Below are 27,631 nucleotides of genomic sequence, written 5' to 3'. Positions count from 1 at the left end.
CAAAAACTGATAATAGTATAGAGATTTTCTTAACTTCTTAAAACAAATTCATGGATCCCAGTACTTGAGTATTAATGAGAAATTCCTTCTGACCCTCTTTACAAGTGTTTATGAATAACTACTCTGTTGGAACACTGATTTAAAACCATTTCTTTAGAAAACTCAGGAGTGCAGATCTTCACAAGCTATAATTATGATGTATCTGTCAAGGTAACATTTAGTACTGGTAGAGATAAGATTGTACTTGAATGCAGAAAAATTAGCAGATTAAGTATACATATTGGAAGAGATATGATAGTAACACATGGAATTTACTAATTTTCTTCAAGATTTCCAAGGCAGCCACTATTTCTAAATTATTTCTGTATTCCCCCATAACACTCAGCATATAGCTTTATCCATTGGGAGTATGTGCTCAATTTTCAATTGATGCACTGAGTTAGTTTCTGGGACCCCGGTAGCCCACCAGTTTATAAAATATGAGAGCTGGAAGGAATTTTCAGACCATCTAGTTTTTCCTTGATTCTGTGACATTTTTCTTCTTCATATACAATCATTGCTGAAAAGAGGATGTGTATGAAAATTGGTATGTACAGATAGTGTGTTAGTACTCTTTCTAATGAAAATACAACAAAACTATTATTACATCTTTTACATTGGTGGGTTTTCTTAGAGTTGGTGGCATTTAAGAATTGAGTAGATACAGAGGCACCTGGGTGGTTCAGTCAGTTCAGTCCATTCCTTGCCTGTTTCTCATGTGCCATACTTTTCCTCTCCTCTACTTTTGCACACGTTTATCTTCCTTTGCCTGGGAGGTCCATTCCCTCTGTTTCTTGGTGAATTCCCCACCAATTTTTTCAAAACCTGTTCAAATGTCACCGTTTCGATAAAGCCTTCCTGAATTCTCATGGTAACAGTGAATGTCATTTCCTCTATGTGATACACATCACCGTCTTCATCTTTATATATGCCACCTTCTTCAGCTTTTTCATTTTAAAAGTAGCACAGTTAATCCAGAGAGATGAATTGGGGTTTTTAATATTTTACATCATTAAAGGTCTCAGAGAAACAGAGTGGTCTAATTCAAGACACACATCATCTCTGTGTGTTCAATTAGGTGGCCTAGCTGAATTCTGGATAATTACTATTGTGGTTGAATTCCACAGGTGTTTGAGGAGAAAATCGGGAAATAGAAGGATCAGGAGTTCATTGTAGGAGATGCTTTGACCTCTTTACCATATAGTTCATGTATTTGCAAAAGCTCAGTAGTGTGTTCTCCACTGTGATTTTAGCTAATGTGCCACTCTATGCAGAAGGAATTGTTACATTTAGTCCTGTAAAATCAAGTAGGATCTGACCCTTTAAGGCCATTAGTCTAGAGTGGGACACAAAGAACAGCTGCTTGTGCATTTAGCAACATGTAAATTTAGCCACCTGTATCCCCAGACTATGGGGAGGAAGGAAATATATTTGCTTATTTCTCAGGAGAAATAATACTGTCTCTGGCATTCTTCAACAAAGTAGAAAAGCAGTTTTGTGTTCCAGTTTGCACTGAGTTGCACTGTGTTCCAGTTTGCTGCCCTTTAACTGATTACTGTCACAATTCCTCCTTATGTCTTCCGAACATAGTTTTCTGCTGGGATTTCCGGGAAGCAGAGAGAACTCTGCAAGAAGCACTGGGTTGTTAACAATAACACTGTTACAGGGCAGCCGGGGGGCGCAGCGGTTTAGTGCCTGCCTTCAGCCCAGGGCATGATCCTGGAGTCCCGGGATCGATTCCCACATCGGGCTCCCTGCATGGAGCCTGCTTCTCCCTCTGCCTGTGTCTCTGCCTCTCTCTCTCTGTCTCATGAGTAAATAAATAAAATCTTAAGAAAAAAAAAAGACTTTAACCTTAATAGTCACTTAAAAAAAAAAAAACATCATTGTTACGGATTGAACTGTGTTCTACCAGAAGGTGTTGAAGTTTTAATTCCTAGTACCTTTTGAATTTGGAAATAGGGTCTTTGGAGTTGATTAAGATGAGGTCATTAGAATGGATGAAATTTGGGCACAGATGCAAGTGAAAATGCCTTTTATAAGCCAAGGAACATCTGAGGCCATCAGAAGCTAGGAGGGAGGCATAGAACAGATTCTCCTACACGGCCCTCAGAATGAAGCCCCTTACTAACACCTTGATTTTGGGTTTCTAGTTTCCACAACTGAAACAATAAATTTCTATGTTTCAGCCACCCAGAATGCCCTGACTGGGGACATCTCATCCTTCTTCAGTCTCCTGGGGAAATTAACTTCAAATACATCTTCCCCTAACCCTAGTAGTGATGGCAAGAATTAGAGAAAAGTGTGTCTCACATAAAAGTCATAAATCTCTGGTCCCTGTTCTTTCTTTCACATCTGCCTGAAAATTTCAGGTCTGAAACTTAAGCTGGTGATTCCAGCCTGGATTCAGCACACAAATGGGTTTTATTGCCTGTACAATGTTTTATTAAGATTAAAAATATAGCCCCAGGGTCCTGGAGTCCCAGCCAGTTCCTATCGCAGTCCCGCAGGCACCCGTCTAGTTCCTTTCAATATGACAGATGCCACTGTGTCCTTCACCAAGGACTTCCTGGCGGGTGGAGTGGCTGCTGCCATCTCTAAGACGGTGGTGGCGCCCATCAAGCAGGTCAAGCTGCTGCTGCAGGTGCAGCATGCCAGCAAGCAAATCACTGCAGATAAGCAATACAAGGGCATTATAGACTGCGTGGTTCGGATTCCCAAGGAGCAGGGAGTCCTGTCCTGGCGTGGTAACCTGGCCAAAGTCATCAGATACTTTCCCACCTAGGCTCTCAACTTCGCCTTTAAAGATAAATACAAGCAGATCTTCCTGGGTGGTGTGGACAAGAGAATCCAGTTTTGGCGCTACTTTGCAGAGAACCTGGCATCAGGTGGCACTGCTGGGGCCACATCCTTGTGTTGTATGTATCCTCTGGATTTTGCCCAAACCCGTCTAGCAGCTGATGTGGGCAAAGCTGGAGCTGAAAGAGAATTCAGAGGGCTTGGTGACTGCCTGGTTAAGATCTACAAGTCTGATGGGATTTTTTTTTATATAAATTTATTTTTTATTGGTGTTCAATTTGCTAACATATAGAATAACACCCAGTGCTCATCCCATCAAGTGCCCCCCTCAGTGCCTGTCACCCAGTCACCCCCACCCCCCGCCCACCTCCCCTTCCACCCCCCCTAGTTCGTTTACCAGAGTTAGGAGTCTCTCATGTTCTGTCTCTCTTTCTGATATTTCTCACTCATTTTTTCTCCTTTCCCCTTTATTCCCTTTCACTATTTTTTATATTCCCCAAATTAGTGAGACCATATAATGTTAGTCCTTCTACAATTGACTTATTTCACTCAGCATAATACCCTCCAGTTCCATCCACATTGAAGCAAATGGTGGGTATTTGTCGTTTCTAAATGGCATTGAAAGATGAATGGATAAAGAAGATGAAGTCTGATGGGATTAAGGGCCTGTACCAAGGCTTTAATGTGTCTGGGCAGGGTATTATCATCTACCGAGCTGCCTACTTTGGTATCTATGACACTGCAAAGAGAATGTTTCCAGATCCCAAGAATACTCACATATTCATCAGCTGGATGATTGCACAATCCATCACAGTGGTGGCTGGGTTGACTTCCTACCCATTTGACACTGTTCACCGTCGAATGATAATGTAGTCAGGGTGCAAAGGAACTGATATCATGTACACAGGCACACTCAACTGCTGGAGGAAGATTGCCCGTGATGAAGGAGCCAAAGCTTTTTCAAGGGGGCATGGTCCAATGTTCTCAGAGGCATGGGTAGTGCTTTTGTGCTTGTCTTGTATGATGAAATCAAGAAGTTCACATAAGTTATTTCCTAGTTCTCCCCCTGTGAACAGGCATGTTGTATTATATAACATATCTTGAGCATTCTTGACAGACTGCTGGCTGTCTATTTATCAATGGCCACTATATACTAGTTGAAAATGGGAAGCAATAATATTCATCTGACCAGTTTTCTCTTAAAGCCATTTCCATGATGATGGGACTCAATTACACTTTTTTATTTCAGTTACTCCTGATAAATAAATTTGAAGAAAAAAAAGTCTGAAATTAAAAAAAAAGGATTAAAAATACAAAGGGGCAATTGCAGGGCTCAGTCAGTTAAGTGTCCGACTCTTGATTTCTGCTGAGATCATGATTTCAGAGTTGTGAGATCAAGCCTGGCATCGGAAACTGTGCACAGCACAGCAGACAGCAAGAGTCTGCTTGAAATTCTCTCTTTTCCTGTCCCTCAGGCCCTCCAGGCCCTTTTGCACTTTCTCTTTCTAACATAAATAAATAGATAAAAATCTTTGAAAAAAATTTAAAACACAAAATAATCATAATGATTTGTTACAAGGATATAAAAATTATAAGATTTCACATCAAAAATCTGAATTTCTGGCACAGTACTCTGGCATTCCCACACAGTAGTAAGCTAATTCCATCTCACTTCCAATGAAATGGAAGGGGTATGCATTTTTCATTTGTCACTTTCTCCATCTTCCTTATGATTCCTACACCCTGTTCTGGCTCTCATGAATGCTACCTCCATGATCCCTATAGGCATTTGAATTTTAGGCCTCCATGGACATTAGTACAAGAACTCTTTATTTTCTTGTTATTTTTTCTAGAAGTACGGAATTTAGTTTGTCATTGTAGATGCCTATATGTTAAATATACCTGTGTATATGCCCTGTAATGATTTACAGGGGAATGCCCAATAGTGCTATGTATATTGCAGAAATTAAACAAATATTCATTTAAAATTCTTTGTCCAGGGGTGCTTTGGTGGCTCAGTCCGTTGAGCATCCAACTCCTGGTTTGGGCTCAGGTCGTGGTCTTGGGGTTTGAGATGGAGCCCTGCATCGAGCTCCATACTCACTGTAGTCTGTTTGAGATTATAACCTCCCACTCCTGCTCCGCTCCTCCTGCCCCTACTCATGCTCTCTCTCTAAAATAAGTGTTTTTTTTAAAGATTTTATTTATTTATTCATGAGAGACAGAGAGACAGACAGAGAGGCAGAGACACAGGCAGAGGGAGAAGTAGGCTCCATGCAGGGAGCCAGATGCAGGACTCGATCCCGGGTCTCCAGGATCACGCCTGGGCTGAAGGTGGCACTAAACCGCTGAGCCACCCAGGCTGCCCTAAAATAAGTAAATTTCTTTAAAAAAATTCTCTTTGGGATCCCTGGGTGGCACAGCGGTTTGGCGCCTGCCTTTGGCCCAGGGCGCGATCCTGGAGATCCGGGATCGAATCCCACGTTGGGCTTCCGGTGCATGGAGCCTGCTTCTCCCTCTGCCTGTGTCTCTGCCTCTCTCTCTCTCTCTCTCTGTGACTATCATAAATAAATAAAAATTTAAAAAAAAATAAAAAATAAAAAAATTCTCTTTGTCCATTATCTAAAAATCAATCTATTAAGTACCATGAGGTCAATAAAGATAGACCAGATAGTGGTGCTGCCTCAGGGGAGCTACAGTCTATGCTGGAAGTAAGATGCTGAATCATACATGTAAGAGATTCAAGAATAAAATGAAAAGTGTAAAGACAAATGTAAAGTTAGATAAGAATTCAGAGGAAGAAGAGAGCATTTCTAACTTGGACCACCAGGGGAAATTTTGTACTGGGGGAGGCATTTTAGTGGGGACTTGGAAGAATGTAGAATGTGATCAACATGAAGAAAACTGGGCTTTTGGGTGGACAAACACCTGGTCATTTGAGAAATAACAAGTAGTTCAGTTTGATGAAACTAAAGGAGGTTATGGGGAATACACTAAAGAGGATAATTTGGAACCATCTAATGTGACATGAACCTGAACATCAGGCCTAAAGAGATTAAGCAGCAGTGAGATACCAGTCTCTTTAAAAAGCTACCTTTATTCTTTGGCTATAGCTAAGAATTAGACAAGAAGGCTGTGCTTTAACTTCTGTTGCTTAAAAGGGGAAAAATGGCCACTTAATGTTTGCATCTATTAAGTTTCATGGTTGAAAATTCCCATTTATGTTCCCTAATTAGCAGCAGTTTTCATGGAGAATGATTCAAGCCAGTTCTTGGTAGGCAATTCTAAAGAAACAATACAGCATTCTTATTTCTGTTGCAACTCCCCCTCCCCCAACTGTCTAATGTCAGTGTGTTAGTGTTCTTTACTTTCACAAAAGTATACTCAATGTCCTGTAAGTTGAGTGTCACAACTGGCCATGGAGAGAGCTCGTCTGCCATGTTTTTTCTTTTTTTTTTTAATTTTTTTTTATTTATTTATGATAGTCACAGAGAGAGAGAGAGAGGCAGAGACACAGGCAGAGGGAGAAGCAGGCTCCATGCACCGGGAGCCTGACGTGGGATTCGATCCCGGGTCTCCAGGATCGCGCCCTGGGCCAAAGGCAGGCGCCAAACCGCTGCGCCACCCAGGGATCCCTCGTCTGCCATTTTTAATGTGAGCTAAATAATTATCGCCTTTTCTATTTCTATTCTATATTCCCTTCCTATTTCCCTTTCCTGCCCCCAACTTCCTCTTTTCCCTCTTTCCATCCTCTCTTCTTCCTTTCTCCCTTCCTGTTCCCTTCCTACTTGTGTAAGCTAAAGTAGAAGTGAAGAGTCAGTCCTTTGGAGTCAGACGACCTGCATTATAATCTTGATGCTATTACTGACTGGTTGTAAAATGCTGACATAGCTATCTAGTTTCTTTGATCCTCAGTGTTCTCATCTACAAAATGTGATGATAATAATACTCACTTGATAGGGTTCTTTTTAGAGTATTCATACATTAACACATGGAGAAAACTTAGAACAGTGCCTTGCACATGTTAAGTACTCAGTTAATATTAGCTATTATTGCTTATTGTTATTGTCCTCCCTGAAGATGGGCTTTTTAAAAAATATGGAGATAAATAAGTCATACTGTTTCATGTTTCATTTTAGGCCCAAGAGATATATTTTGATATTGTAAACAAATGTTATTATGAAATAACATGTAGAACTTACAACCTAGCTCCACATAATGAAGACACTTACTTATTGCAGGTTGACTGACAAGCTGATTAATTTTACATATATAATCCTTAAATCGCTTTTAGAAAATCTATCCATATTAAAGATACTGTCTTATATTCTCTTATTGAAATAAGAAACTTACCTGGGATATGGCATATTTTATATGTAAGAGCTGAAGGGGTCTTGGGTGGTTTTTTGTTTGTTTGTTTGTTTTTTTAGGATTTTTTGAAATCAAGGGATTTTTCCATGCTTTGACCATTTATCTTTTTTTCTTTTCTTGGGAATATCCAGCATATCATACCTTGACATTTGAAAAGCTTAATATGTTTCCATATACAAGTAAGCATATTCTCCTTAAAATAGGTCAAACAATGAATTCCTGGTACTTTTTTGTTAGGATAGTGACTCTAACAAGAGGAAATAGCACAATTTAAGAGTCTTCGATAACCATAATTCTAACAGGTATGATAACTGAGATCCTAATAGGTTTGACAAAAAACTGTACAAATATAACATTCTTGACACCATTTTGAAAGCTCTTCCTCCATAGTGCCTTTGTGTATCTGGGTAACGTGCTTAAACAATTGTGTTCATCAGCATTTTCAGATATTTGTATTATAATTTCTCAACTTGAGTTTTCAAGGGAAGAGGTGGGATATGAATGGGAGGGGACCCCCTCTCACTCCTCTCATCCCTCCCACTCCTTCTTTCCTTTTCCCTTATCCTTTCTCTTTCTTCTTTTTTTCAAAGGCTTTAAAGTCATGCTGATTCTTTTAAACTGGTGAATGTGCAATTAAATAATCATCACAGACACTTGTGCCCTCCTCTCACTGTTAATTTATCAAATAAAAACAAATTAGTTGTCTTTATATACAGTCTATTAAATTTTGCCTGCCTTTAGGCCAAAAGCAAAATACCTGTTAAAGGACACAGAAGTCACGGTACTTACGATCAATCATGGGAGATCCTTTGTTCTGTCTGTGGCTTTGTTATTTAACTTGTACACCTGGTTAATGATTCTTGCCCTTCCTGTCTACCTCATCTGATAGGGTTCTTGAGCATATTCATTCATTAATACATTGCAAATAATGATAATGATATCCACAATTATGATAGTAACATAGAACTTCTATTCAGCTCATGAAAGAAAGTTTTAAAAATTTTCCCTTATGCAAGGTGAGGAATGTGAAAGCCCTTTGAAATATAAAATGCAAAGCAAATATAAGGTATTGTTTTCATTAGCAAGTTTAAAGAAAACTGTTCTATAAGGAAAAAAGTCTTTGTGGTGCATTTAATTTTATTTTTCAAATTATGGATTCACCCCATGAGAGGTGATGTACTTAACAACATCAGCATATGTGAAGCAGGACTAGCATAATGCATAAATGTAGTTCCAGAGGAGCTGGGAAGGCACCAAAAAATGTGCTTGCTTTGCCATAGCTTGAAATGGAAAATGATCATTCTCTTTGGTTAGTCCTGAAGAGCTAACAGATTGACAGTAATATGAAAAAAGGATCTAATTTTACACTGGTGCAATTTAGATAAAACATAAAATTCTGGTGTTAGAACACATGTACTTGCTTATACATTTTATTCAATTGGACACGTTGAAAGGAGTGCTCATATTTTGGCAATATCCAAGTAGATGTTAGAATGATGGAATATATTACCGTTGAAAGTGACTTCAGGAATCATCTAGTTTGTTGATTTGATGGTGAAACTAAAAACCCAGAAAGGCAAAATAATTTTGTTATGACCACTTTCAGTAGTTGAGCCAGGTTCTTTCTATATATTACCCCCATATTTTGACTACAATAGTTCAAATCCTCACTAGATTGTGTTTCCTGAAGGCAGACCCTTTGACTTACCCATCCATCTATATATACATCTGTCAAGATTTATTAAACATTAATTTAAAGGCTCATATGTATTAATACTCTGTTAAGTGATGGAGATACAAGAGTGATTGGGATGAGATGGCTGATTTCATGGAGCTTACAGTCTTAGAGGGGAGGGGAAAGATGAGAGGGAGAAGGAGAGGGTATCTATAATTTAAGTAAAAAATGTAGCAAATATCAGAGATACCCACTAACAGACAATAAAAAGGAATGAATAATTGCACTGCAGAGTAAGTCAGAAAAGTGTTTTGACAAGAGATGTTTGAGTTGGCTCATGAATAAAGGTCACTTCCTCACCTAGCAAAATGTCAGCAATTCATTGAATACATAACTGAATAATCAAGACTTGGTAACTTTCTAATATGACTCTGTTTTTACTAATATCAAATACAAATAAATTACTGGTAGTTTTCCCTACAGTATTTGCTTTATGGAACCTCCTTTCTTTCTTTTTTAAACTTTAACTTTCTTGGCCCATGAGGACATTTCTTTATCCCTATCTTACCTAATTAATATAATAACTTTGATCTTCTAAAACTTACAAATGTTTTATTTTTATTTATTTATTTATTTTTCTTACAAATGTTTTAGAAGACATAAGACAAAGCGGTAAAATGATCATTATTTTCAAACTGAAAAAAACAAAAGCAAAAAAGGCTGCCTTAGAACTCCTCCTTACAGAATAATTCCAGTTAATAAATGTAGAAGGAGAGGCACCTGAGTGGCTCAATCAGTACAGCATCGACTCTTGATTTCGGCTCAGGTCATGATCTCAGGGTCATGATATGGAGCCCCATGTTGGGCTGTGCTCTCAGCGGAGAGTTGGCTTGAGATTCTCTCCCTCTCCCTCTGTCCCTTCCACTGTTCACACATCTCTCTCAAATAAATAAATCAATCTTTTTTTTAAAAAGATTTTATTAGTTTATTCATGAGAGACACACAGAGAGGCAAAGACATAGGCAGAAGGAGAAGCAGACTCCCTGCAGGGAGCCCGATGCAGGACTTGATCCCAGGATCCTGGGATCATACCCTGAGCTGAAGGCAGATGCTCAACCACTGAGCCACCCAGGTGTCCCAATAAATAAAACATTTAAAAAAATAAATGTAGAAGGAATGAGAGAAACAGAAAGTCACCTTTAGAACGTAGCAGTAAGAGTTGCAGGCAAGATCCACCAATGAACACTAAAACTACTGGGTTTGAGAAAGAATAGGTATTTCTGTAGTCTCAAAGTATCTACCACCAACATCCTTATTACAGAGATAAAGATAATTTTATAGTGTTTGAGAAACCCAGCAAATTCAACATCAACCAATGATCAAGTTTAATATGATTGATAATAGATATATTGAAATCAGGTACTCTCTTACAGGATATACTCAAAGAGTGCATCACTTCTGAGAGATATTTTACAACATTACTGACTGTTACTCTTTCAATGTATCAAGGTCATGGAAGATAAAGAGTAAGCAACCATCATAAATTGAAGATGCATAGAGAAATTTAAAAGCTAAACGTAATGTGAGATACTGGATTGGATCATGGAACAGAAAAATGAGTAGTAGTGCAAAAACTGGTAAAATATGAATGAAGACTACAGTTTAGTTAAGAGTATTAGACCATATTAATCGCTTAGTTGAGGTATGTGCACTATGGTTATACAATAGATTAACTTTAGGGAAACTGAGCAAAGAGTGAAGGATACACAGCAATACTCTTCTATTTCTGCTACTTTCCTGTAAGTTTCAAATTATTTCAAAGTAAAAAAAATTAAAAACATAATTCTCTTGACACATTAGGGACTCTTTGAAGTGATTTGAACTTCAAAGACAGGGTAATATGATCAAAGCTTTTCCAAATTATTCATTAAAGATGTTGATACAGAAAAAACCATGGATGCATTTTGTAATATTTTTATTCTAGGGTTTAAATGAAGTATACAAGTTAAAGTACAGAGTTTAATTGAACTATATGATTTCTTTTACGAAAGTAACTTTGAGCCTGAGAAATGTCAGAAATAGTCTTAACCTGTCTTAACCTGCCCCACCAATATTTTGCTATATTTATGCTATAGAGTACAGCAGTCTCCACCTTATCCACAGAAGATAGTGCCAAGATCCCCAGTGGATGCCTAAAATCACACATAATACCAAACCCTATATATACTGTTTTTTCCCCTACATATACATGTGTGATGATAAAGTCTAATATATAAATTAGGGACAGTAAGAGATTAACAAGAATAAGTAATGATCAAATAGGACAATTATAACAATATACTATAATAAAAGCTATTCCTTCATAGTCTTTCTTCTCAGAATATCTTGTCCTGTACTGACCCTTTCTTTGTGGTGATGTGAGATGACGAGGTGACATGAGGTGATGAGGTAGGCATGGTGATGTAGCATTCAAGGCTACTGTTGATCGTCTGGCATCACTTCTGGAGGACAGTTGACCTTGAGTAGTTGAAGCTGTGTTTGGAAAGAGAAACCGGGGATAAGGGGGCTGCAGTGCATAAAGAAAAGAATAAAACATAACTTCTTATGTGTATTCAAGAGGTTGATTCTTGGGATGTAAAAAAGCATAGGACAGTAAGACACTCCATAAGCAAAGAAAACAGAATCTGTTTCCTTATAGAAAATATTTTCTATCCCTGAAGACATTATTGGCTTGAAACTACTGGCCAATAGTCACATATTGACTTTACATTTTGAAACTTTCTAATATTTTTATTACTCAATTTATGCTTTTATTTGCTTTTATTATAATAGATTATTTTAGTCAGCTGATGATTTTAACTGAGGGATTTTCTAAGGTATTCAAGTGTAAAAGTTCATAGGTAATTCTATTTCCATGTTTAGAATGCCTGATGTCCATACTTCTAAGTCATGTAAAGGTTTATTTGTTTGATCATAAGTGAGCTAAGTGGGTTTTATCGCACATTATTTCTAATAATATCATGTGTTTGAAAATTCCACTAGTTTAAAATAGGTAGATTCTAGGTCTAATTACTAAATTTTCTTTGCTCAAAATTCTGTGCAACAAAGGTGAAAGGGTTTGTTTCCAAGGAAACAAATGCATTCCATTTTCATCACATAAAATGTTTTCGGCAAGAAAATTCCATAACCAGTCTCCAGGGAGATACCGTGTCATAAGATAGCTCTCATTGGAGATTTTTCCAAAGGAACACTTTATTTTATTTTTGTTCCCTCTAAAATCATCCTGCATTAGTGTAATTGTGATTGTATTGGATTTCAAAAAAATTAACAAGAGATCCATTGTCATCACCTTATTAGGGTCATAAAATGTACAATTCCAGGAGAACGTGATTTTCCTCTGACCATTAAGTTATGTTTATATTGGAGTCTAAATAGCATGTATTCAGGATGTTCACTTGAGAAGAAACAGCCTGTTCTAAGGATGGTATTTGTCACCCTGAGGGCTGAAAAAGAACTTCACTCTTTATTGGCATTTATTTGAAGTTGGAAATGACTGCTTCTTTTTAAGAAATTTGAAAACCATATAAATAGCCTGGCTTTACATATTCTAGTGATTGAATAACTGAATAACAAATAAGGAAACTGCAGGAAGTAGATTCAGCTCACATAAGTCTGAGGCTTTGTTCGGTCTGATACATCTCTTGTAATAGTTGTAATAGTCTGATATATCTCTTGTAATAGTTGTATCTCTTACCCATGTGCGTGCTCGCATTTAGGGACACTGTGGTATTCATCTTGCAGTGTGGATTTGGGATGTAATAAGTACAAAATCTTTTTTTTTTTTTATTTATTTATGATAGTCACAGAGAGAGAGAGAGAGGCAGAGACACAGGCGGAGGGAGAAGCAGGCTCCATGCACCGGGAGCCTGATGTGGGATTCGATCCCGTGTCTCCAGGATCGCGCCCTGGGCCAAAGGCAAGCGCCAAACCGCTGCGCCACCCAGGGATCCCCAAAATCTTTGATAATGGAATGAAGTACTTCTATAGTAATATGACAAAATTTTGAAGCGGAAAACAAAATCATTGTGGTATTATGGGGGCTAAAGAGAGATGGCATAATAGTCAAAATTAGAAGCCATGGCTCTGTCCCTTACAAATTCTGCGACTAAGCAGGTCACTTAAACCTTCCTATAAGTGGGGAAAGAAGTCTTTTTATCTCATATGGTTGTTAATTAATATGTATAAAAAGGATATTTAGTGAAAGAATTTCTTTAAAATATGGAACTATTCCATAAACAGGAGTGTGAATTCTTCTGTAAAAGCAGTAACCACCTAATATGTCTTTTTCCTGATTTACATACTACATTTGCTTTGTTTCTACTGCAAATCTCTTATATGTTCCAGCTAATGTGAAATAATTAGAAAATATCACCTTGCTATGGTAGCCCTAGAGTCTAAAAAATAGAAGTGATTTTTTAAAAAAATTTCGTGAAAGATCAGACTCCAGCCAGCCTAATCCTAATACTACAAATCCCCCACATTTTATCTTCAAAGGTCCAAAATGTGGCTTCTAAGGCAACACACTTCTTTTCCATAACTCAATCAAAGAAGGTGGGAAAATGGATCTGTTTATGAACTGGAGACCCAGTGGACCAAATAGAGTCTCTCTAAAAGATTTAGTCTGTATAGTCACGTTTTTTTGTGAGAGATTTACATGACAGACAGTGGCACACAGGAAAAGCAGATACTGACAACAAGATGTGGCATCAGTAAAACATTTGCTCATTTTTCTTTCATTCATTCTTGTGAGGAAAATTTTTATAGAGTGCTCCCTAAATGTCAGAGACTAGGCTTGATGCTTTCAACACACATGATCTCATTTGATAACCTGCGACATTTGGCAAAGAAATATGATCATCTTCATGTAATGGATGCTGAGGGGCACCACCCAGACTCCTCTTAAAGACTAAGCATTCACTCTTCATCTGCCCTCAGATGTTGGCAGTGGAAGGCTTTTTCATGACTCCCTATCAAGAACTGCTCTCAACCAAAGACAGTTGAGTTGCCCAGGATCCCACATTCTCTTGGATTCAGTGACTGATAGACATGGGTTTAGAAGGCTCAATAGCTCATCTCTATTGGGAACATCACTGAAGGGCCACCACATCTCCAGAGCATCAGTAGGTTTGGCTGAGGCCTCTGTTGGAGCAGCATCACAGATCCCCTGCTCTGTCCAAACCTTATCCTTCACTCCTCAGACATGTGATGTTTGCAAAAGCACTGGCTTACAAACCTCCTGCACACAAATCTTGTAGGCTCAGAGACTCTTTTCTGAACACCCAGGCAGGGGAGAAGCAGGCTCCATGCACGGAGCCCGATGTGGGACTCAATCCCGGGACTCCAGGATCACGCCCTGGGCTGAAGGCGGGTGTTAAACCACTGAGCCACCCAGGGATCCCGTATTGTTTTCCCGTATTATGTAACAAAATACTGAACAATCAAAATAAACAGCTATAAATAACCTAAAATATTTATGAGAAATCATCTTAAAATAGCTATTGGTAACAGAAAACAGATTCTGAATCTAGAAGAAACTGTGGATATCAGAGAAAGTTAGCATTCATATTAAACACTATTTTATGTTGCCTTTGAAAATGGTAAAAATCAGACTTCATGGCAATGTTAACCTTCAATGTTTTTTAAACCTTCAATGTTTTGTGAATGCCAAATATATATTAATAACCAGTAAAGGATGGTGATTTAATATTGCTAATTTTTCTAGTAGTAATAAATTTAAATCCATTAGTAAATATCTATTTGGCAACTCCTATGTTTACCAGACATTGTTCTAAGCAGTGGGGCTGGAAGTATCTGGAAGTACACAGATAGTCAACAAGTAAATAACCAAATATGTGAATAACACCACTTGGTGAGCTGACAGCTGAACAGTGAGGCAGCCAATTTAGAACTTGTGGAAAGAACCTTCAGGCAACAGATGAACATAGAACCCTACAAGAAGAAGGAGAGGAACTTTGAAAAAGAAGAAAAAAAGATAGGATGGCTGGAGTGGAGGAAGTGATGGGGAGAGTATAAAAGTAGCTTTAAAGTTAGCCAAGGGCCAGATCGTTGTAGGTCATGAAAGAATTTCCATTTTATTTTGAGTATGATAAGAACTCATTAGTGTGTTTTAAGCAATGAAATAACATGACCTTACGTGTATTTTTAATAAGATTGTTCTAACTGGGAGTGGCCCTGGAAAATGGTATATTCAGGAGCCACTCCAGCATTACTTAGTATCAGGTGCTAAAGAGACCACATTTCAGACATATCTCAGTTCATATTCCAGTTGTTTCTTTCTATCTAGAGGTTATCCTCTGAGTCACAGTCACCCTGTTTGTAAAAGGGAGTAAGACTTAGTTTGCAGGACTTTAGGATTGGATGGCTCACATGCAGTGCCTGACATGGGGTGGGAGCTCTGTATTTGTGATAGAGACAAATGAAGAGTATAGGACTGAATGAATAGTGATGCAAATATGCTGGCTTTTCTCTGTTCTTACTTGTGTTGGTGCTAGAAAGGCTACAAATAAACTCTGACCTTTCTTAAAGAGAGAAAGAATCCTTTCGGGGTCATTTAGCTTCAAAGGGAGTCAGAAGTGAAAAGCTGCTGAGTCTGTAAGACAGGAATGTTTCTTTCATATTTTCCCCTATTTTTTTCATTGCCTTGAAATCCTATACCACAGGCAGACTGTTTGTGTTGTCTCCAGATCACATTAGGCAACCTTAGATAGCAGCCTATGATGATATGGTACATTTATGGACTGTGTGCATTTGTATTTCATGCTCTTTGCCGTAGCAGTGATTCAAAAATAAAGCACCACCAGAGAAGACTAAGGTTATCCAACTGGTTTAACAGGCTTTTTAGGACTAGGGAGATTCAGGTACAGCTCAGAGGCAACAGTAGCATGTCCTGGAAAATATTATGCTTGGAAAATCTATTCCCTGAGGCAACTGCTGGATACAAGAGTTGATACAACTAGCTTCTAAATTACTTGCTTAGAGCATAGGTATTAAAGGCAAGGGGTCCCAGCAATCTCTTCTGAGATATTGTAGTCTTGTGATTTAGTTTAAAGTGAATAGGAAGGGATCCCAGGGTGGCGCAGCGATTTGGCGCCTGCCTTTGGCCCAGGGCGTGATCCTGGAGACCCGGGACCGAATCCCACATCGGGCTCCTGGTGCATGGAGCCTGCTTCTCCCTCTGCCTGTGTCTCTGCCTCTCTCTCTCTCTCTCTCTCTCTCTCTCTCTCTCTCTCTCTCTCTGTGTGACTATCATAAATAAATAAAAATTTTAAAAAATAAAAAAATAAAAAAAATAAATAAAGTGAATAGGAAGAACTTGGTAGGAGCAGGAGGAAGCTGGGTGATAAGGACTCACATACAGAAGTGGGGAGGTTCCCTCTGTTCTCCTGTGGTGCAATTCACTTTTTCTTCACAATATAATGCCCCACAGCATTATAAGCCCAAGTGATCCTACCAACTTCCTATACAGTAGAGGCAGCTTTGAATATCACTCTTAGGTATCTGAAGAAATCCACTGTATATTATTATTATTGCTTGCTTTATGAATCCCAGTATGTGAGCTTGGAAATGCAATAAATATACCACTTCCTTCACTTCCGCAAACACATCTTAACTTCTGTCTCTGAGACCTACTCTAGTTAACCTGGTTGAAAACTCAAGCTCAGGTCTTTCTGGGGTTCTCACCCTCAAGGATGACTCATAACTCCTGGTCTCACTGTCAAGTATGACTGTAGGACAGCCTTGTCTCTGGTCATTGGACCTGTAGGCTGACTTGACCATGAGAAGAAGCCTGCTGTCCCTATTCTTATAGCAGCCTCTGTTACTTCCTTGCCATGTTTGGGACTCAGGAATCCTAACCTAAGCTTCCTCTGATCCTATCCGCCTAGAAGCCCTAAGAAGCCTTCTCTTTTCTCAAGCCTTGCCACCTTCTTCATGGTATTATCAGTGAGCAGAGACCAGGACCTCTCTATTATCAGGAACCTAACTCAGGGAGAGAGAGTGTTGAAGAGAGTTGGTAGATGATTTTGAGTCCTCTCTCTGTTCCCATTATCTACCATACTAAAAGCTTTCTGCTTTTCTTGATTCCTCCACTGGGGCAATGAACTCAAAGCCTACCTCTTACTTTAATGGGAGATAAGGGAACAGGGAAAAGGCAGGGAGAGAAAAGCGTAGGTAATCTTAAATATCATATAGACAAAACTGGGGGGGCGGGCAGAAAGACTCCTAAATCTGCCATGAACGATGGAAATCTTTTCGAAGTTGAGATAGAGATCCAAATGAATATGTTGAAACCAAAAGAACAGTTTTCTTGTCATGCCAGAACTATGCTGGCTTTCTGAGTAAATATAATCTGATTCAGCCTGAGAAACATTATGTCTTAGGCAGATAGTTACAGACTTGGCACTGCAGATGAGCAATGCAATCATGCAGTATTTTAGAAAACTTCTCTATTTAATAATACAATGCCCTGAGATGCAAGTGATATATAAAACAGCATAGCTCTCAAAGGTACGTGACCCTTTACTTCTTCTCCCCACACTCAAACAGCTTTGACCCTTTGTTTTATTTTTAGTGTAGTTTGATTCTTCTCTTTTTGGTGTTTCAGGGCTTTTAGATGAAGCTCCTGTTAATGTTATCAGACACCTCATGTCTTATTTCACACATACATTTAGGATCAGCATTCACACACATCCCAGTGTGTTTCAGTTAGCTAAACATGGATCCTGGACCTAACAGATATAGATGCATTATCTCTTGCTGCAGTTAATTCACTTGCTGGTTGTTAGCAGGTTGCTTATGTTACCTAAGGCTCAGTTTCCTTATTTGTAAAATAGAAATCAAAATAGCTACTTCATAATTTTCTTCTGAGGCTCAAATGAAATACTATGATGGAAGGAGGTTTGTAAAATACTAGCTTTTATATAATCCTATCCTTTTTTCCAAAAATGTTTGTTACATGTTTGCCATGTGCCAAAAACTTTGCTTTGGAGCTATATAGATAAATAAAATATGACCATTTCCTCCAGCAGTATAATCTAGTCAAGAAGGTAGATAAATAGAAAAGCACAGTGTAAAGCATTACCTGTAAAGATACAAATACATGCATAAAAGAGCTAACTACACAGTCCATTTTTTGAGGGTAGTGCTAGAATTGGCTTTCTGAATGAGTTGATGTCTAAGTTGAGTCATATAGGATGAAGAAGAATTTGGTGATATGAGAAGAACAGGTGAGAAAGACATTCAAAGGGATCAATAATAGAATTGTAAAAGACAGTGAAGGGCTCCCCGGGTGGGCCAGCGGTTTAGCACCGCCTTCAGTCCAGGGCCTGATCCTGGAGACCTGTGATCGAGTCCCACGTCAGGCTCCCTGCATGGAGCTTGCTTCTCCCTCTGTCTGTGTCTCTGCCTCTCTCTCTCTCTCTCTGTGTCTCTCATGAATAAATAAATAAAATCTTAAAAAAAAAAAAAAGACAGTGAAGTAGCAAACATCCAGGTGTTAGTATGTGTTGGTGGAAACAGAGGATCTGTACATATTAATACTGCTGGGGCAGTATTAACACCATTACAATGATTAATACAACTTATTTATTTATTTTTGAAGTATTTATTTATTTATTTATTTATTTATTTATTTATTTATTTATGAGAGAGAGAGAGAGCACAAGCAGGGGGAGCAGCAGAGCAAGAAGCAAGCTTCCTGCTGAGCAGGGAGCCCTAAGTGGGGCTTGATCCCAGGATCCCAGGATCCCAGCCTGAGCCCAAGGCAGACACTTAACAGACTGAGCCACCCAGGTGCCCTTATTAATACAATTTAAAACAACATGTAGTTGGAGATGAAAATGAGGAGGTAGTTAAAGGCCAGATTATTCTGATAAGGGGTTCAGACTTAATACTTTGGGGAATGAGAGATCATTAAAGGATCTCTTGCCATCAGATTTTAATTTTAAATAACGCCAACAAAGGTTTTTCACTGGGTCAGTAGTAGATTTGAGATATCAAAACCACAGTTGGAGTGACAAGTTAGATCAGTAGTCCAGGGGAAGCAATGACAAGGGCAAAGAAAAGAGCGATACTTGGAGATTGATTTAGCTGTTGAGGATATTGACTTAAATATGGGAATGAATGATAGTTGATGCCAATGATTAAGAAAAAATATAGAGATAGAAACAAGTTTAGAAACAAGGATGAGTTTTGTTTGGAACAGATAAAATTTAAGGCATCCAGATGAAGATGTTCAGTTGGATGTTAGGATCATGTACATGAAGCTCAGAGAAGAATCTGTGCCAGTCACATAGATGTATTCATTATGCTTAACAAATGCAACTTGAGAGGCAGTGATCATAGAGCCTTTTAGTCACTTTTAGTTCCCCAGTCTCATTTTAGTAATTAAAATATTAGATCTCAAAAAAAATTGATCTCATGTAGTAGCTGAAATTTCAAATTGCCATTTTAAGTTAAAGCTCCTGTCCTCCCATACTTTGGGCATATAACAAGTGTCAGGAAAGATCTCTCTTGACTGTACCAATATAATACAGTATTGAGTTTTTCTGGTTGTTTCAGGTGTTTCAAGATGATTCTTTCTCCCATGGACCCTTTTTTGGGCTCATTGAAGAATTATGTACTGAGCTCTCTGACTATAGATCCCTCCATGTCAGTAGTGTGTCTGCTTTGGCTGATTTCTTCTAACCTTTCCCCACCCTCACCTCTATAGTACCTCTTTGTGAAAATGCATTAGTATAACTATGCTCTGAATTTCCAGTTCTGCTCAGGTGCTGTAGCTCTTTATTCTGAACAATGGACTACTTGATATCTGTTATCTTGGAGCCTTAACTAAAACCAAGATAGAATGAGCCTCATTTTTCAAAGATGTATGAATCATTTCATTAGAAATTTTAATGGAAATGATGAGACCCCTCCGCTCAAGCAAGAATGCTCACAAAGGAAAATAAGTGGAATAGGGACAGATTTCTGAGAGAAAACGTCATTCAGAAAGTGAAGAGAAGCAGAGAAGGAGAGCGACAACACGGATGGAATTGAAGTCAAAGGAGGACTATAAGAGTAAGGAGTCACAGAAATTACAGAGTAGGGAGTTATAAGGAGGGCATAATCACCACATTAAATACATGTAATTACATAAGGACTAGCATAAGAATATCAGATTTAGCAATTAGGAGATAAGCCATTACCTCAAGCAAATCCACTTAAAGAGAGGGACACAATGAAGGCTTTAGAGAAGTTTGGATGAGAGAGGAGAGTATGGATGTTAGATGTAAGGTCAAGGTAGAGATTTAGGAATGGGAAAACAGCTACATGTTCACAGGCTGAGGGAAAGCAGGCATTAGTGAGGAATGATTTGAAGATATGGGAAAGAAAGAGGATAACTGATGGCAGATGTTTAAAGCTGATTATTTCTCTTATAGGTATTTTCATGACCTCATGGGGTATAGGAAAGAAGGAGCTCAAGAGCATAGCTAAGGGAGGCCTGGGTGGCTCAGCAGTTGAGCGCCTGCCTTCGGCCCAGGGCGTGATCCTGGAGTCACAGGATCGAGTCCCATGTCAGGCTCCCTGCATGGAGCCTGCTTCTCCCCCTGCCTGTGTCTCTGCCTCTCTCTCTCTCCGTGTCTCTCATGAATAAATAAATAAAATCTTTTTTTTTTTTTTAAGAGCATTGCTAAGAGGTTAGGGCTAATTAGAAGGAGGGCTATCTCATTCTCTGAAAAAAGGAGGGGAATTACATAAGCATACATTTGGATGTTGTTTGTTCATGGAGGTAGAAAGTTGAAGGGGAACACATATGATGGCTTTAGTTTTCTCACTGATGGTAGGGGGTATGGCTATTTTGCTGAAGGTGATGAATCAGGATCTGAGTCACTCATCCTAATCTAGTCATTTGGAAATTAGAAAGATTCAGCTGAGTGGAGGGTATTATTATGCCCAACATAGAGATGTCAAAACAGTGATTCAGAATACTTCAGTGACTTGTCTTGAGGTCACCCGGAGGCTAATGTCAGAGTCTGGACTGCATCAGGAGTCTCCAGATTGTTAGAGTCTTAAGAGATTTGTATGTTTTATATGTACCAAGGTATAAAGGGTAAAAATAAAAAAAAAATTGAAAATTATCTCTTATCACCATTCCTCTCTCCTTTTTATAGCTAAACTTTAACAATTATTTACTGAGTATCTTAAATCTCCTGTTATACCTTGTGATAGGTGCTATGCTGGGAAACCAAATATGCAGCTAATATTTAAGAGTACTTACTATGTTCCAGTAACTATTCCAAGTACTTTGCACATATAAATGACTCTAGTCCTCACAACAATCCAATGAAAGTGGAGAACTCTTATTATTTCCATATTATGGCTGATGAAACAAAAATCTAGTAAGGTTAACTAACATACATTGGATCACACGGATATTAAATGACAAAGGCAGGCTAGTCTGGCTACAGCACCCAGTTTTATCCATTACAATGTACATAGTTCCTGCTCTTGAGGGGCTTATTTTGGGGGGGATGGGGAGGAAGCAAAAGGAAAACAATGTTGGCTTTAACATATAAAGCATTCAATGGCAGGAAGATGTAACAATACAAGAAAAGCAATAATACAGGGCATGATGAATTGCAAAATGACTGGTCTAGATAATTAGAAATCAAAGAGCTCAGTGTGGACTCATTTGCCTGGCCGGTAGGATTAGAATAGTTTGACTCACAAATCTGAGAGAAGTAAGAATAGACAGAGGTTGAGAATAGGCAACTCTTTGAGGTTCCATCATAATCATATCCATTCTACATTTCATTTTTAAAAAATGAAGAAAGCAAGAGCTAGCTTTTAGACAAAGCAGATGATTCACATCCATCTGTCCATCTACCATCCACCCATCCATCCAGCAAATATTCATTGCATCTTTGCTCAATATATTCGATACTGGAGTTGTCAGGATTCTTGGGCTGCAGCCATAACTTGCTCACCTCTGTATCTATACTGGTACACGTTTTAATAATATTTAGGACTAATAGGTATTTGTTGAATTTAATTGATCAAAGAGGAATAATCCAAGTAGACATTTTTTATAATGTACATATGCATAAACCCTTAGACTCTGTTATTAAAACCTAAATTACCAGGCTAGACTTCCTTCTTTCAGGTAAATTCCTTTATTCTTAACAAACCTAAGTTAGAACCTTCTGAACCCATTGTGATAAATTATACTAACATTGAACTGCAAAAGAGTAAGTGGGTAAGGGCCTTGATTCTTTTCACTTCTAAGGAAGCTCTTTAGCACCCATTAAAAATTACTGGCTTTATCACCAATGTATCCACGTATCAAAGGTGTATTGGGAGGGAGAGTTTGTATTGGAATTCAAATGTCTGGGTACAGCCTTTGTATTAGTTTTTTATTGCTGGCATAACAAATTACTGCAAATTAAGTGGCTTAGAACAGCACCTATTTATTATCTCAGTGTTCAATAAATCAGAAGTCTGAGGGCAGCATGGCGCAAGTGGGCCTGTTGCACTGAGTTTCACAAATCAAAGTCAGTGTGTCAGCATGGATGCCTTCTTTCCTGAAGGCTCTGAGGATTAAATTTCTTCCAAGTTCATTCAAATTCTTGACAGAATTCCGTTTCTGTGGCTGTAGAATCATAGTCCTTGTTTTTTTGTTTTCTTCTGAAAGCCAGCCCTTCTCAGCCTCTTAAGGTTGCCTGAATGCTTGTCACATTGCCTCCTCCATCCTTAAACCAACAAAGGCTCATCTGCATACTGCAGACTTTCTCAACTTCCCCTTATGCTTCATCTCTCTTCTGCTTCCAATAGAAGAAATCTTCTCTACTTTTAAGGACTCAGGATCAGATTGGGCCCACCAGGAAAATTCAAGATTGTCTTCTAATCCTAAGGCCTGAAATCTTGGAGGATTAGGGTGTGGACATCTTGGGACGTTGTTACACCTCCTGTTTTCTCCCTCCTAGGACAATGGGGCTAGGGCCAACAAAGTGACTCTTTCTATAACAATACACATCTGCTCCAGGGCCAAATACCTACCTCTTGTCTCTCCAGTTCCAGTTAGAGAAGAGGTAGACATGATCTGTGGAAAAAAATTTCATCAGGTATCCCATTGTATATATACTAGGCATAGGATCAGTTTTTGCCTGTGTGAGGTGCTTGGTAAATTACAGCTGTGGTGATAATGATCACAACAGTGATCTTACTAAATTTGACATAGGACACTATGCTAGTAACTGAAGCAGATTCAAAGAAAATAAAACATAGCCTCTGTCTAGGAAAAATGACAGGTATATAGATAAATATATTGAACGGACAGAGTGGCAAACACCTTGAAAAGAGGTACTTCTTTTTCCTTTTGTTGGCTGTTCTAAATATTCATTTTAAACTGCCCTCAATCAGATAAAAATGATGTGAAAGGTGAAAAGCAGTTTGTTAATATGCAATTTGCCCCAACTGGCACGGCCCCCTATGCATTGCAGAAAGGCCAGCTACTTAATGAAATGGTCTCAGAGAGGGCCAGGGACTGGCAAAAAGGTCAGCAAAGATTCTCAGATTTAAAAATAGAGAACTAAGAAACAAAGCCCTCAATGCAACTTTTACAACTACAAATTAAATGCAAAGAATGACACATCATTACATAAGCAGCATAAAATATAATTTAAATGTCAAAAGAGCTGAAGATTCTTTAATCATGTAAGGAAAAAAACTGCAAATTTGTTTTATTTTGTTTTTATTGAAGTTCGATTTGCCAACATATAGTATAAAACTCAGTGTTTATCTCCTCAAGTACTCTCCTCAATGCCCGTCACTCAGTCACCCCAAACCTCCACCTGCCTCTCCTTCCACTACCAGTTATTTGTTTCCTAGAGTTAGGAGTCTCTCATGGTTTGTCTCCCTCTCTAATTTTTCTCTCAGTTTCCCTCCTTTCCCTTATAATCCCTTTCACTATTTCTTATATTCCCCATATGAGTGACACCATATAATAATTGCAAATTTTTTAAACATCTCAATTTGTGCTATACAAAAAAGGAAAGTGGCATTGTTTAATAATGCAGAAATGCAGGAATCAATCATGTTTTTATAGTGTTTATAGGAATCCTTATGTTTATTTTGTTCAACTTTAAAAATATTCATCTTTAAAAGTTCTCATGACTTTTGGGGACTGTGGATATATTTGAGTACAAGAGAGTATTATTTGACTTATGACAGTGCTTAAATGTGATCTGTGTGCTTGTTAAAGTTGTAGTTAAGTCTTATATATACGAAGGATGCATGTTCATTGGGAGGAGTAGGTGTATTGCAGATTGTTCTTGCTCTACTACTTCGAATATAATTTCACATACATTTTGCTCTCTTGAAAATTAGCTCTGTGGCAGTTGGTTTCCCCACTTTTGCCACCCACTTACATTTTAGAGCTCTGTTTTGAAGCTTGTGAGATATATTTAAAAACATCATATTAACGTTTTAGGTCTCTGTCTGGATACAGTGGTTTCACATATGGTGTGCTTTGGCAGATGCAGAATTTTACTAGTGTTTGGTTGTCAAATATATCAATCGAATCAGAGCTAAATATATATGTATGTAGGTAGGTAAGTATGTATATACATATACAATTATAGGTATATATGTGTAAATTTATGTATGTATGCATAAGCTAGAGCTTAGGAAATTTACCTTCATTTATTTATTAAATGTTTAATGAGCTCCTACTCTGTTTCCTATAGTGACCTGAACACTGAGAATGCTAGTGTTATTAAGATACATGATCTGGTCTCAGAAGCTCTCAGAATTCTGGTTGAGAGAAGCTTCAAATAGTATATTGTGGTAAATGCTGTGCTAGCAGCCAGCCGTGCGTGTGAAGATCTTTGGGAATATAGAAAAGAAACCTACTCTAAACTAGGGCAGAAAGAATTGAGTGAGGATTCCTGGAGAGGACTTTATTTTAGTGAACAAGTCTTTAGAAGTAATTTGTTTATTTAGGTTTCTGGTATTTTTTTTGGTATATTTTCAGATGAATTCCCCAGTTTGGTGGAGGATGGGATATAAAGGAAAGGAGAGAGAGAAAAAAAAAGACAGAGATTGAGGAGGGATCTCAGAATGTGTCTGTGATTTGCCTTGGGATATAAATGTCATTATTGGTTTCTGTTTTCCACTCTGGATCTCTTAGAGCAGGGAGTAGGGATCATCTCCCTACATCTGACGGAAGTCAAAATAGGATATATAATCCTTTCTGGCCTGTGAGAGGCAAGGCTTGAAGGGCTCTTAGAGCCATTGTTTGTTTTGTTTGTTTGTTTGTTTGTTTTGTTTTTAGTGTCTTTTTCTTTTTCTTTAAATATTTTATTTATTTATTTATTTATTTATTTATTTATCTATTTATTTATTCATGAGAGACAGAGACAGAGAGAGGCAAAGACACAGGCAGAGGAAGAAGCAGGCTCCATGCAGAGAGCCCAACATGGGACTCAATCCCAGGTCTCCGGGATTAGGCTCTGGGCTGAAGGTGGCACTAAACCGCTGAGCCACCCGAGCTGCCCGAGCTATTGTGTTTAAGGCAATATTTCCCGAGCCCATCTTGGGTGATGCTACATGTGGCCAGTGGACTTCCCTCCCAGGTCAGCTGTTGCTTGAACTAGGAAAGCAGCACAAGGTATTAGGTACCTAAGATGTCATGAAAACAGTAGGGGAGTAGAAAAAATTTTAAGTAACTTCTAAGAAAGTCAGTAAAGGGTGGCATGCCAGTTTACATGTTGCTTCACTGGGCTCTCTCCAAAATTGAAAAAACTACAGTCTTTTGCCAGGAGTTTGGCATGCAAATATTTTCTAATAAAGAAAACCATAGTAGGAACTTGGATTTTGTTGCAGTATGCCAATACACTGGCAGTGTGTGTGTGTGTGTGTGTGTGTGTGTGTCTGTATGTGTACTGATAAAAAAAAAAAAAACAGAAAACATCATTAGAATGCAAATACAATAGAGTTCATTTACAAGAACACCCGCTTTAAAATAACCCTACTGTAATAGGGAAACAATTTCTGGACTAATTTTTGTATGTGTGTGTGTAAAACTCTACAAACAAATAAGAAATAATTGAAGTTACTGTTAATTTTTTTACACAGCTACCCTATGATCCAGCAATTGCACTACTGGGGATTTACCCCAAAGATACTGATGTAGTGAAACGGCAGGACACCTGCACCCCAATGTTCATAGCAGCAATGTCCACAATAGCCAAACTGTGGAAGGAGCCATTATGTTCTTCAACAGTTGAATGAATAAAGATAATGCGGTCTATGTATACAATGGAATATTACTCAGCCATCAGAAAGGACAAATACCCACCATTTGCTTCGAAGTGGATGGAACTGGAGGGTATTATGCTGAGTGAAATAAGTCACTTGGAGAAAGATAATTATCATATGGTTTCACTCATATGTGAAATATAAGGAATAGTGAAAGGAGGGAAACTGAGTGGGGAAAAATTAGAGAGGAAGACAAACCATGAGACTCCTAACTGTGGGAAACAGGGTTATAGAATTGTGGGTCAGTGAGGGTAACCAGGTAAGTGGGTGGCAGGCATTAGGGAGAGCACAAGGTTAGATGAACACTGGGTTTTATACTATATGTTGACAAATTGAACTTAAATGAAATTTAAAAAATACCTACATAAAACCACAACCCTTCTCAGAACTCTTTTGTAGCCAGGAATAACAATGTAACTTAGTTTGGGCCCTTCAGATATAAGCAGAAGGGGCTCAGATGGTATTGTAGAAGGCTCTTCAAAAGGGGGCAGACATAACTGAAATATGTCTTTTTCATATCGCCATGTGCCATCTTTCTACTCAATTCACATTGATGCAAAACCATCTCATTGCCAGGATGACAAAAGTCTTGCACTGAAGTTAGAGCAGGAAGAAAAGCCTGGTTTTCAAGCAATAGCTCTGGGCTGCCTACACTAGGCTCTTTGTTATAGGAGAAAAAAATAAACTTACTTGTTTAGACCACTATGGCTAGGCTTCTACTAATGCAGCTAAATTCAATCCTAATTGGTAAAGATGGCTTGTGAGTAAAAACAAAAATAGTTAACCAAATAAGCATGAGTGATTCTGACTGTGAGTTAAAAGTCTTAAGAATCACGGTGATAGAGAAAAGGAAACTTCCCTGATCTTTTTGAGTCAGTACTTTGCAAAGGGTTCTGGGTCTCTCCCTCTCCCTTCACCCCCTCTTTCTTTTCCTTTTTTTCTAACGTCTAACATTCTAACATGTTTTTTAGAACATTCATCCATACATCAATCAAATAAGTATTTATTGTGCATTTGCTATGTGTCAGGCATTGTGTTGGTTCCAGGGATACAAAAAATATATGATGTGGCCTCTTAGGAAGCACACGATATAATGAAAATGAGGGTATCAAAGTTGGTTATAAATAGGCTGAATTTCAAAAATGTGATTTAAAAAAAACTTCTGAAATTCAAATATAGACTAAATTATTGTTTTTCAGCTGCACCAACAATTTGGAGTTTGAATTGGCTGATATATTAGTGACACAGAAGAAAAGGGGCCATGGTACTTTGTCACTGGTGATTTTGAGTTAAGTTAACATACAATCAATGTTTTTCTAAAGGAAAATAAATTAAGTAGCTGAAGATAGGCCATCTTGGGAGACATATAAA

At 38.3% G+C, this 27,631-nt stretch overlaps 1 protein-coding gene and 1 pseudogene across 2 annotated transcripts in view; both read left to right on the top strand.

Moving 5' to 3' along the window:
- The window catches only part of PDE4B (phosphodiesterase 4B), a 432,607-nt gene that overhangs the window by 183,465 nt on the left and 221,511 nt on the right, over positions 1 to 27,631 (top strand). The window lies entirely within an intron of this gene.
- LOC121500059 lies at positions 2,573 to 3,961 on the top strand (annotated as a pseudogene).

This window comes from Vulpes lagopus, chromosome 10, assembly GCF_018345385.1.
Source record: "Vulpes lagopus strain Blue_001 chromosome 10, ASM1834538v1, whole genome shotgun sequence".
In the NCBI taxonomy this organism is placed as follows: domain Eukaryota; kingdom Metazoa; phylum Chordata; class Mammalia; order Carnivora; family Canidae; genus Vulpes; species Vulpes lagopus.
The sequence above is the reverse complement of the archived record's forward strand: the minus strand, read 5'-3'. Positions and strand labels throughout refer to the sequence as shown.